Genomic DNA, 11,112 nt, shown 5'->3' with positions numbered 1-11,112 from the left:
TACTTCCATCCACTTTAATTATGAACTAGTGTGCTATTTTGTTCATCCACAAGTGATTAACGTATTCTTCACGTACACATGTTCTCAATCACAGTGCTTTAAATAGTATTTTTCAAAGATACATAAAATTAGAAATAGTCTAGTCATTTATATATTGAACAAATTAACAGTTTTAATTAGTAATAATTAATTAACATCCTCATGATGAATTAATCATTCATTTGACACAAATATCTAACCATATATCACTAATTTAATTGATTTGTTGCACATATAATCTTTTAATAATAATTAAAAAAATAAATAATTCCGATTATAAAATTTATACAATACAAATACAATAACGTAAATGAAAAGACAAAATGGGGCGCATTCACGTGGTTAATGCAAGTATATTCCAAAAAGTTAAAAGGACCCAGTTAGCTATGTGATTTAGCATTTGTACTGCATGAGTTGATAAAGGCTCCTAAACATCAATTCACCGTCTTAAATGGTGGGGTTTTTGCCTTTGGGGACGCCAAAACTTGTCTCGCATTAAGGTGTGAGATAATAGGCTAGGACATCCAATTGCAGAGATAGGTTCTGTGGCCACAAATTAAACAAGAAAAGACTTCAAATTACAAGATAGGGTTCTTGAGAGCTAATAGAGTGTAGGGTCAGGTGTGACTAGGTTTGATTGTATATGTCTAGTTATGCTGTTGCTATATATTGTTGTTGCTCTTGCTGTTGCTGTTTACCCTAATGTCATGCTATTCTTGTCGAAAGTTCCCTGTTCATAAATCATGATAAATGATAGGTCCGAATGGCATTGTTAAGGTAAAGTGAACGGAAGAGTAAATGTGTATGATATCAACCGGAGTTGAGAAGAGAAAAGGAGATTAAAGCGATGGTGTGCCAAGGGGTATTTAATAAACTTCTACCATTTGAACGTCAGTTTCACATATTTACAGGGATGGAGCCATGAAGGGACCAGAAAGGTCTGGAACCTACCATGATAATTTCTTTTTTTACAAAGAAAAAAAAACTAGAGTTTTCCCACTGATTTTCTAAAACAAATTCAAGGTATTAGGGCCCCAACTAGAATCTTTTCCTTATTTCCTTGACTAGGTTTCATTTGAGGCTGCTGATTCTTATCTAGTTAACCAGCATCTAGTCATGGAGCCAAAAATCGAAGTTGCGAGGAGCCTGTAAGCCATATGAAAGAAAAATAATATAATTAATCGAAAAAAGGTTCATTTTTTGTAGTCGAATGAAAAAAATTTAATTAAAAGAGAGTAATGAAGTCACGAAATACATCATAAGCACCAAACTTCTTTATAAGTTCTTACATTGAAGTTGAACAAAATTTAATAATCATGACTCAAAACTACAACTATGAAAATTGTCTTTCAAGATAAATTAATCCTCTATTCCATATATGCGTGGTTTCACTGTAAAACAAAATTCTATCATACAAAATAGTGAACTAACTAAGGAAGGCTAGTTGGTATAAGGCTTTGTTTCATAACAATACTACTGTAAAACACTTTTTTTTTTTCAATTAGAGAAACACAATAAAGCTAGATGGGAGCAAAAACACATAAGTCGAAGAATGCAGAGTATCCAACCATAAGCACACAAACATAAGCTACAAAATAAAAAATTTTAGGGTAAGACCTAACCTCCCCTAGTCCTGAAGTGGCTCCGCCACTACTAGCGTCATTGTGAGTTTTAAGGGATTCAGGTGATCAGAGGAGGGAAAGAGAGGAAGTAGGCCAGACAGCTGGTTTTTATTTTTATTTTACTTTATTCTCTTATTCTATTCCTCGAAATTTTTTAATACTATTACTTTTGCTTTTCTTTTTTTTTTTTTCTTTTTTTTGTTCCCCTTCTCCTTCCTTCCTTCTTTCACTTAAAGAACTTTTATTTTGAATCTAAGTAATGATATTGGACATGGGGGTTGAGTTGAGGAAGAGGATGACAAAAACGACGTCATACCAAACCTAAATGATGGTGGTCAATAGCTTAGGACACAATAGATCCTTATTTTTTATTTTTTGTCAAAAGAGTGTTTTAGGGTGAGACTTTTAGCTCCTCTTGAGCCAAAAAGCATTTTTGTTCATAAGAAGATATGGACTTAACCAAGTTAGTTAGAGCAGTGTGACTTTTCTCCACTCAAGTTTGAATATGTATAGTTAAGATAAATTTTGTGTAGAATATCGTTCGTATAAAAAAAAAAGGAAAAATATGGGTAATGACATATACATAGTTAACATTTCAATCTTATATATAACCTCATACATAGGGTTTTCTTTTTTTTTTTTTTAATTAAAAGGATGATAATGAATTAGGTGAAGACAGAGGTAATACACTATTCAATCATAGTACTATGATTGACCACGACATATATGGTGATCTTCTAAATGATGAAGCATTTGTAAAACTTAGGAGCTCAGGTTTTTCACTTCAGTTGCATACCCAAACAACTATGGGTTGCATGCATTTATAATAACTTCAAGATTACATCGTGGGTTTGAAAACCCAAATTACATGGAACTTTGAATTTGAAAATTACAAACAAAAATATGAAAAGATTACAAACAAATCACAAACAGTTTGACTGCAAAAGACATTTGAAAATAAGTCCTACAAACATAGAAGACCAACGGGATAAGATTTCCAAGCACACCAAAACTCCTCAAGTTACGTTAATATTACCTGATTGTTGACTTTGTTTAATCACACCCCTCAAGCTAATAGGCGGTGGAACGACTAGAAGCTTGGACACTAGCAACTTAAAACAAGATGAAGACAACCCTTTGGTAAACACATCAGCAAGCTGATCCTGGGAACAAATATAATTAACCAACAATTGTCCACGGACCACTTTCTCTCTTACATAGTGATAGTCAACTTCTAAATGTTTAGTGTGTGAATGAAAAACTGGATTTGAAGCTAGGGCTATGGAGGAAATATTATCACACCAAATGGTGGACTATGCAAAATGCAAGTGCAGATCCTTGAAGAGAGACCTGAGCCAGGATAATTCAACTGCAATATTAGCCAATTGCCTATACTTAACTTCCACACTCGATCATGAAACTGTTTTCTGCTTCTTTGAACTCCAAGATACAAGATTAGAACCCAAGTAAATACAAAAGCCACTTGTGGAATGTCATGTGTCCAGATTGCCAGCATAATCTGCGTCTGAGAACACTGTTAACTGTGAACTTCCAGGCTTGTATACAAGTCCATGCTTATGCGTGGCCTTCAAGTAATGAAGAATCCTCTTCACAGCCATCTAGTGAGTATTTTTAGGGGAGTGCATAAATTGGCATACTTGATTAACAACATAGGACAAGTCTGGCCAAGTAATAATTATGTACTATAGGGCTCCAACAACACTTCGATACAATTTTGGTTTGTCAAATGGATCACCCATATATGCACTCAATTTCTGTCCAAATGAAACTAGAATTGAGATAGGTTTGGCTTTTGTAAATTTAGTACGTGTAAGTAAATCCAGGGCATACTTAGATTGACTTAGATGCATAGAATTACCACCATACATCACTTCAACACCCATGAAGTAATTTAGTGGTCCCAAATTCTTCATAGAGAACACTGTGCCCAATTTCTTAATCAGTCGTGCCATTTGATGAGAATTGTTCCCTGTGATCAATATATCATCTACATAGATTAACAAAATGAGATACACTCATTTATGATTGTAGACAAACAAACTATAAGCACAAGTAAATTCTTGAAAGCCAAGCTGAATCAAAAAATCTGAGAACCGTCGAAACCAAGCCCTCGGGGCTTGTTTTAAACCATAAATGGAGCGTTGCAACTTACAAACATGATTTGGGAATTGTTTGTCAACGAACCCCAACAGTTAGCTTGTATATACTTCTTCATTTAAATAACCATGCAGGAAAGCCTTCTGGACATCGAGTTGCCTAACATGCCACCTCTTTGAGACTTCAAGACTAAGCACAAGTCTTATAGTGCTGTGCTTGACTACGAGACTGAATGTTTTGTTGAAATCCATTCCAGATTTTTGATGAAAACCATTAGCTACTAGGCAAGCTTTATGTCTCTCTATGGTATCGTTTGCACATCTCTTAATTTTGAAAACCCATTTATTTGGAAGCATGGGATGATATGGAACCAAACTCCACGTTCCACATCTTTGCAAAGCATTGAATTCCTGAACCATTGCATTCCTCCAGTCTTGGTGCTTGACAGCCTAACTAAAACATGTAGGTTCAACAGGAAAATGATCAACATTACATGCATAGCATACTTAGGATCAAGGTTCTAAAATATGTTAGGCTCTAGTTCGGCGGCGGGCTGGCGCCTAGCGCCTAGGCAGCTAAGTGGAGTCTAGGCGGGCTCCTAGGCGGCCTAGGCGGATTTAGGTAAATTTCTTGTATATCGTGTAAATAAACGCATATTGACACTTACAAAAAAATTATACTTGTATGAAATCCATGGATAAGATATTAAAAGAAAGATAAAATGCAAAAAGTAAGGTTCTAAATGATGCTAGACACTAGTTGGGCAGTGGGCTGGGTCCTAGACAAACAAGGCAGATTTGAGTAAATTATTTTATATTATTAATTTTTTGGTGAATTTGATAATATTAGATGGAAGTTTAAAGGATTATATGTTTTTAGTACTTACTAAATATTTTCAAAGATTATAAATATGTAGTGAACTTAAAAGAAAAGTCAAAATATGTAGTGTAAATTTGTAGTCTGTTGAAAGCATTTTTTAAATGAGATAATATGCAACAGAAAAGGGAGGTGGGGCGCACCACATGAATATTTAATATATATTTATGTCAGTTGCATTTCCCAATTCCATTGGAATCAATTTAAAAAACACTTAAACAAAAAGGTTGGGTGGTCTTATGTCTTGTCCATCACGTAGGTGTGAATGGAAGAGAGAGAAACTCATTTCTCTTTCTTCTTCCTCTCGTCTTTTTCGATGGACATGAATTTGAAATGCAAAACCAGAACCCAGAAAGAGAACTAGTTGTTGTGCAAAAAAAAATATCAGAAACGCCTAGACCACCACCTAGTCGCCCGCCTACGCCGCCCAAGCACCGCCTAGGCAGCTTCGACGCCTGCTTAATCTCTTTGCCGATTTTTCCTTCGACTCTGGGTTAATCGCAATGGATGGCCACCGTGGAGCGCCTAGGCGACCGCCTAGGCCGATTTTTAGAACACTGCTTAGGATTTGGTTTTTGAATCCCAGATTTGGAACATGTCAACATATGATGCTCAGGTGCATTGGGAGGCACAGATTGCATTGGCACAGGTTTTGGATGCGCTAACACTTGCTCATTTGATGGTGAAAGGGATCCTAAAGGCTGGTTAGGTTGTAAAGTCACGATGGGAATATGATTGGTAGATTCTACATGGGTTGAATCTATAGGAATAGTTGGATAAAGCTAAGAGGTGGTGGAATTGGATGTGGTTAGATTAGAAGAGGTTTATTGGGTCACGTGTAAAGTAGGCTGGCTATAGTTAGGTAATTAAGGCAGATTTGGAAAGTGGGATAAGGGAAACATAAATAATATGGCAAGGGAGGGAATTGTACCTTGTTTGCAACATTTTCGGAATGAGATGTGAGTCCTTTAAAAGGGAAATTGTCATCGTCAAATAGAACGTGGCGAGACAAATATATACATCTCATGGTCAAGTCCATGCATTTGTAGCCCTAATGGTTCAAAGAATACCCTAAGAAAACACAAGATTTTGACTTTGGTTGAAGCTTATTTTGTGTGTATGGCATTAACCAAGGAAAACATCAACAACCAAAAACTTTTAACACTTCATATTTGGGTTTTCTTTGAAAAAGTTTCTCATATGGTGACAAAGTAGACAAAATACGAGTTGGCATTCAATTTATTAAATATGTGGCAGTCAAGCATGCATCAAACCAAAATTTTGTGGGCACGTGAGATTGTGAAAGCATAACAATACTTGTTTCAACAATATGTCGATGTTTTCATTCCGCAATTCCATTCTGTTCAAGATGTTTAGGACATGAAAATCGTTGAGAAATGCCATTGAGTGCAAGAAATTTTTGGAAAACATGACTTTTATATTCACCACCTTCATCACATTGAAGGGTTTTGATTGACAAATTAAATATTTTTTCTACTTTAGCTTAAATTCCACAAAAATTTCAAAGACTTGAGATTTTTTTTTATGGGAAAAATCCAAGAATATCTGGAATAATAATCCACAAAAAGCAAATAATAATGAAAACCTTCATTGGAAATAATTGGAGAACACCATACATCGGAATGTAAAAATTGCAACGGAAATTGAGAAACAGACTCAGAGACATTGAAAGGTGTTGAAATCCTTGTATTAATTGTAAATATTCTTTGGTTCATTCTAGGGTTGTTTGCCTTGTATAGCACGTTGACTATGAAGCTTGATTGTAGGGTCTTGATTAGGTTATGTCTTGTAAACTTGCCTTGTGAAGGCCAGTGCTAGTTTATATATTAGGGCTGTAATATTTTCATAATTAACCAGTTGGAAATCGATTCTTTCTACATACATACACTTCGCCATTTTTACATGGCATCAGAGCACCTTCCTGGTGCCTGAAACGCTTCCGCTCGATCTCGTTGTTCATCATGAGTGACGAAGAAACTCCTAAACACAAACCACAACTCACAACAACAATGGACATCACTGATCCATTCTACATTCATCACTCGGATCACCCGAGTCTACACCTTGTTTCCAAACCACTGGATGGTGACAATTATTCCACATGGAGTTGTGCGATGACAATCAGCCTCAGCGCCAAGAACAAGCTCGGTTTTGTGGATGGTTCGATAGAAGCCCCGCCAAAAACCAACGCCAAATATTCCCTTTGGAAACGGTGCAATGATATGGTCCTCTCATGGGTCGTTAGTTCTGTTGGTAATGATTTGATGAGCAGCGTCCTATACACGGATTCACCCTCTGAGATATGGGAGGATTTGAAAGAACGTTTCTCGCATTTTTCAAATTAAAAGAGAGATCATTGAACATCGACAGCGTCAACAATCCATATCGGCATACTATACCAAACTCAAAGGACTTTGGGATGAACTAGCGTCCTACAATACCATTCCAGCCTGCACATGTGGAACGATGAAAGCGATCAATGAAAGAGAACAACAGGAACAGGTTATTCAATTTCTCATGGGATTGGATGACTCTTATTCGGCTGTTCGTGGACAAATCCTCTTAATGCAGCCACTACCAAACATTCGTAAGGTATATTCTTTGACTTTACAAGAAGAAAAACAAAGAGAGGTGGCAGAAGGTGGTGAAAGTAACACTACACATGCCATGCACGTATCCAATACCACCTGGAATAAGCAGCCTCGCAAGCCGAACAATGGTGGCAAGGCAAACACTGGTAAGGATTTTCATTGTACTTACTGCGATGGAACTACTCATACAGTTGATTACTATTTCTACCTTCACAGCTTTCCTCCTGGCCACAAGTTTCACGGGAAGGACGTAAAGCCTCCAAACAAAACCAGGCGCGCAGCAGCCAATAATGCCCACAAAGAAGAAGCCAAGTCGAGCACTACCAAAGAACCTGTTGATTTGAAATTCACAGTGGATGAGATTAACCAAATCAAAGTTATTCTTCGTGGTGATGGTAAAAATCAGATTTTTGCAAATGCAGCAGGTATACCTAATACACGATGCTATTCTTTTTCCACAAACAGTCCAGATTCTTGGATTATTGACAGTGGGGCTACAGATCATATTTCTTCTTCTTTCAATTTAAACGACAAAAGTAGCCCACATTTTTCCTCCGTCAATCTGCCAAATGGGTCACAAGCACCAATTTCTTGTCTTGGTTCAATCAAACTCACTCCAAATTTAAACCTAAAAGATGTCCTTTGTGTCCCTGGTTTTCGAGTTAACCTGATGTCAGTTAGCAAAGTTACTTGGGGATTAAATTGTTTGATCATTTTCTTCCCTACTTTTTGTCTCTTACAGGATTTGGCAACGAAGAAGATGATTGGATTGGGGAAGGAGCGTGATGGCCTATATTACCTAGTCCCAGTCAAAGAAGACTTCGTCTTTCGACAGAATAAGCCTGGAGTCGTTGCTGCTTCTGCATCCGCATCATCCAACGTCTGGCACCAACGCCTTGGACACCTTTCAACTGGTCCAGCCCGTGTCTTATCTAGTTCCATTCCTGATATTTCTTTTAATTTTGATTCTCATTGTGATGTCTGTCCAGTAGCCAAACAAACAAGGTTACCTTTTCCCTTAAGTTCTACTTCTAGTCTACAACCTTTCGAGTTAATATATTGTGATATTTGGGGTCCGCATCGTTTGCCCTCTTCATCAGGTGCTAAATACTTCTTAACCATAGTTGACGATTACTCCCGATTTACTTGGCTTTTTCTCATGAATTTAAAATCTGAAACACAAGAGAAAATCAAACTGTTTTTTGCTTATGTCAACACTCAATTTCAGCGTCAAGTTAAACAAGTACGCACTGATAATGGCGCAGAATTCATATCCATGCGTTCATTTTTTGCTAACTCAGGCACTGTTTTTCAACATACTTGCCCCCACACACCTCAACAAAATGGGGTGGTGGAGCGTAAACATCGACACCTCCTTAATGTAGGTCGCGCACTTCGTTTTCAAGCAAATCTTCCCCTCAAATTTTGGGGAGAAAGTCTTCTCACTGCCACTTATCTCATCAATCACACACCCACCATCGTTTTATCAAAAAAAAACACCCTATGAAATGCTCTACACACGCCCTCCCACTTATATGCACTTACGGGTTTTTGGGTGCCTTTGCTATGCTACACACACCTTCCCTAAACACAAGTTTGATGATAGGGCTCACAAATGTCTCTTTGTTGGTTATCCTTCTGGACAAAAGGGGTATCGTCTCTACAATCTTCACACTCATCAATTTTTTACTAGTCGTGATATGGTTTTTCATGAACACATCTTCCCTTTTGCTCATCATCCTCCCGACACCCAACCTGATGAAGTTGTGCCCGTCATTCCTCTTCCCCTCACCGATACCATATCAGATTCTTCCACCTTTCCACAAGAACCCTCCTCTCCTACCATCTCTAGTCCACACAATTCTCATCCTTTACCTGCCGTACCTGTTGTCCCTTTCCCACCATCGCCTGTGTCGCCCCCATCTTCTCTTCCTTCTCCCCGTCCTGTCAGCTCTACCCCACCACCACCTGCCCTTGGTCGTGGCCTCCGCCCCAAGCAACCTTCTGTCTTATTAAAGGATTATGACTGTTCACAGGTCACCACGGCGCCTTCCACGTCCACTTCTTCTTCGCGGTCAGGTACTCGTTATCCCCTCTCTCATTATCTCTCTTCTTCACATTTATCACCATCTCATCAAGTGTTTATCAATAATATCACTCGTAGCATCGAACCTACTTCTTTTGCCCAGGCCAACCTTAATCCTCATTGGCAAGCTGCCATGCAGTCTGAACTTGCTGCACTTGAACAGAATCATACCTGGACACTCATTTCCCTGCCTCCTGGAAAACGTGTTATCGGCAGCAAGTGGGTTTACAAGATCAAACATCGCTCTGATGGCTTCATCGAGCGCTATAAAGCGCGTCTGGTTGCTAAAGGTTACACGCAAATTGAAGGCCTGGACTATTCTGAAACATTTGCACCCGTGGCCAAACTTACCACTGTTCGTTGTTTATTGGCCGTGGCTGCTCAACGCCACTGGCCCCTCCACCAGCTCGATGTCCAGAATGCTTTTCTCCATGGTGATTTGGACGAAGAAGTTTTCATGTCTCCACCTCCTGGACTTCGTCGACAGGGGGAGAACTTGGTTTGTCGACTCCATAAATCCCTCTATGGCTTGAAGCAGGCTTCCCGTCAATGGTTTTCAAAGTTTTCTCAAGCCATTCAACTCGTGGGGTTCAAACAATCAACTGTAGACTATTCATTGTTCACCTGCACTACTGCGCATTCCATTACAGTGGTTCTTATCTATGTTGATGACATGATCATTACAGGGAACAACCATGAGGCCATTCAACGTTTAAAAACAATTTCTTCATCATCAGTTTCGTATTAAGGACCTCAGACCTCTCAAATATTTTCTTGGGATTGAAGTGGCTCGTTCACAGCAAGGCATTTCTATCTCACAAAGGAAATATGTTTTGGACATACTGGACGATGTTGGACTATTAGGGGCATGTCCAGTGGATTTTCCCATGGAACAAGACTTGAAGTTAAGGCCAACGGATGGTGAATTATTGAAGGATCCAACCAGATATAGAAGGATCGTGGGACGACTCATTTACCTCACCATAACAAGGCCAGATATCACATTTTCTGTCCAAAATCTTAGCCAGTTCATGAACCAACCACGCAAGCCTCATCTTGAAGCTGTTATGCGAGTCTTGAAATACCTCAAAGGGACTCCAGGACAAGGTCTATTTTTTCCATCTACAGATGCATTACAATTGAGTGGTTACTGTGATGCTTCATGGGCATCATGTCTAACGACTAGAAGGTCTGTGACAGGTTATTATGTGTTTTTGGGGAAATCATTTATCTCCTGGAAGACTAAAAAACAACATACGGTTTCACGATCGTCTGCAGAGGCAGAATATAGATCAATGGCTGCAATCACTTGTGAACTTACATGGCTTCGTTATCTGTTACAAGATTTACAGGTCTCCCATGCAGCTCCAGCTCATGTTTACTGTGACAATAAGGCAGTTCTACACATTGCAGCTTATCCAGTTTTCCATGAGCGAACTAAACATATCGAATTAGATTGTCACTTGGTCCGAGAAAAATTACATTCAGGAATGATTGCAACAAGGTTCACACCTTCAAAACATCAGTTGGCCGACATATTTACAAAAGCACTAGGAAAGGCAATGTTTCATTCTCTTCTCAGCAAGTTGGGCATTCAAAACATTCATGCTCCAACTTGAGGGGGAGTGTTGAAATCCTTGTATTAATTGTAAATATTCTTTGGTTCATTCTAGGGTTGTTTGCCTTGTATAGCACGTTGACTATGAAGCTTGATTGTAGGGTCTTGATTAGGTTATGTCTTGTAAACTTGCCTTGTGAA

The 11,112-nt window shown here is 38.5% G+C and overlaps 1 pseudogene; it reads left to right on the top strand.

Moving 5' to 3' along the window:
* Positions 1 to 6,623: 6,623 nt before the first annotated feature.
* LOC148699016 (uncharacterized) lies at positions 6,624 to 10,808 on the top strand (annotated as a pseudogene).
* The last annotated feature ends 304 nt before the right edge of the window (positions 10,809 to 11,112 follow it).

Source organism: Pyrus communis, chromosome 1 (genome assembly GCF_041283825.1).
Source record: "Pyrus communis isolate YQ-2024b chromosome 1, ASM4128382v1, whole genome shotgun sequence".
Lineage (NCBI taxonomy): Eukaryota > Viridiplantae > Streptophyta > Magnoliopsida > Rosales > Rosaceae > Pyrus > Pyrus communis.
Note: the sequence above shows the minus strand (reverse complement) of the source record. Positions and strands in the feature narration are given on the sequence as shown.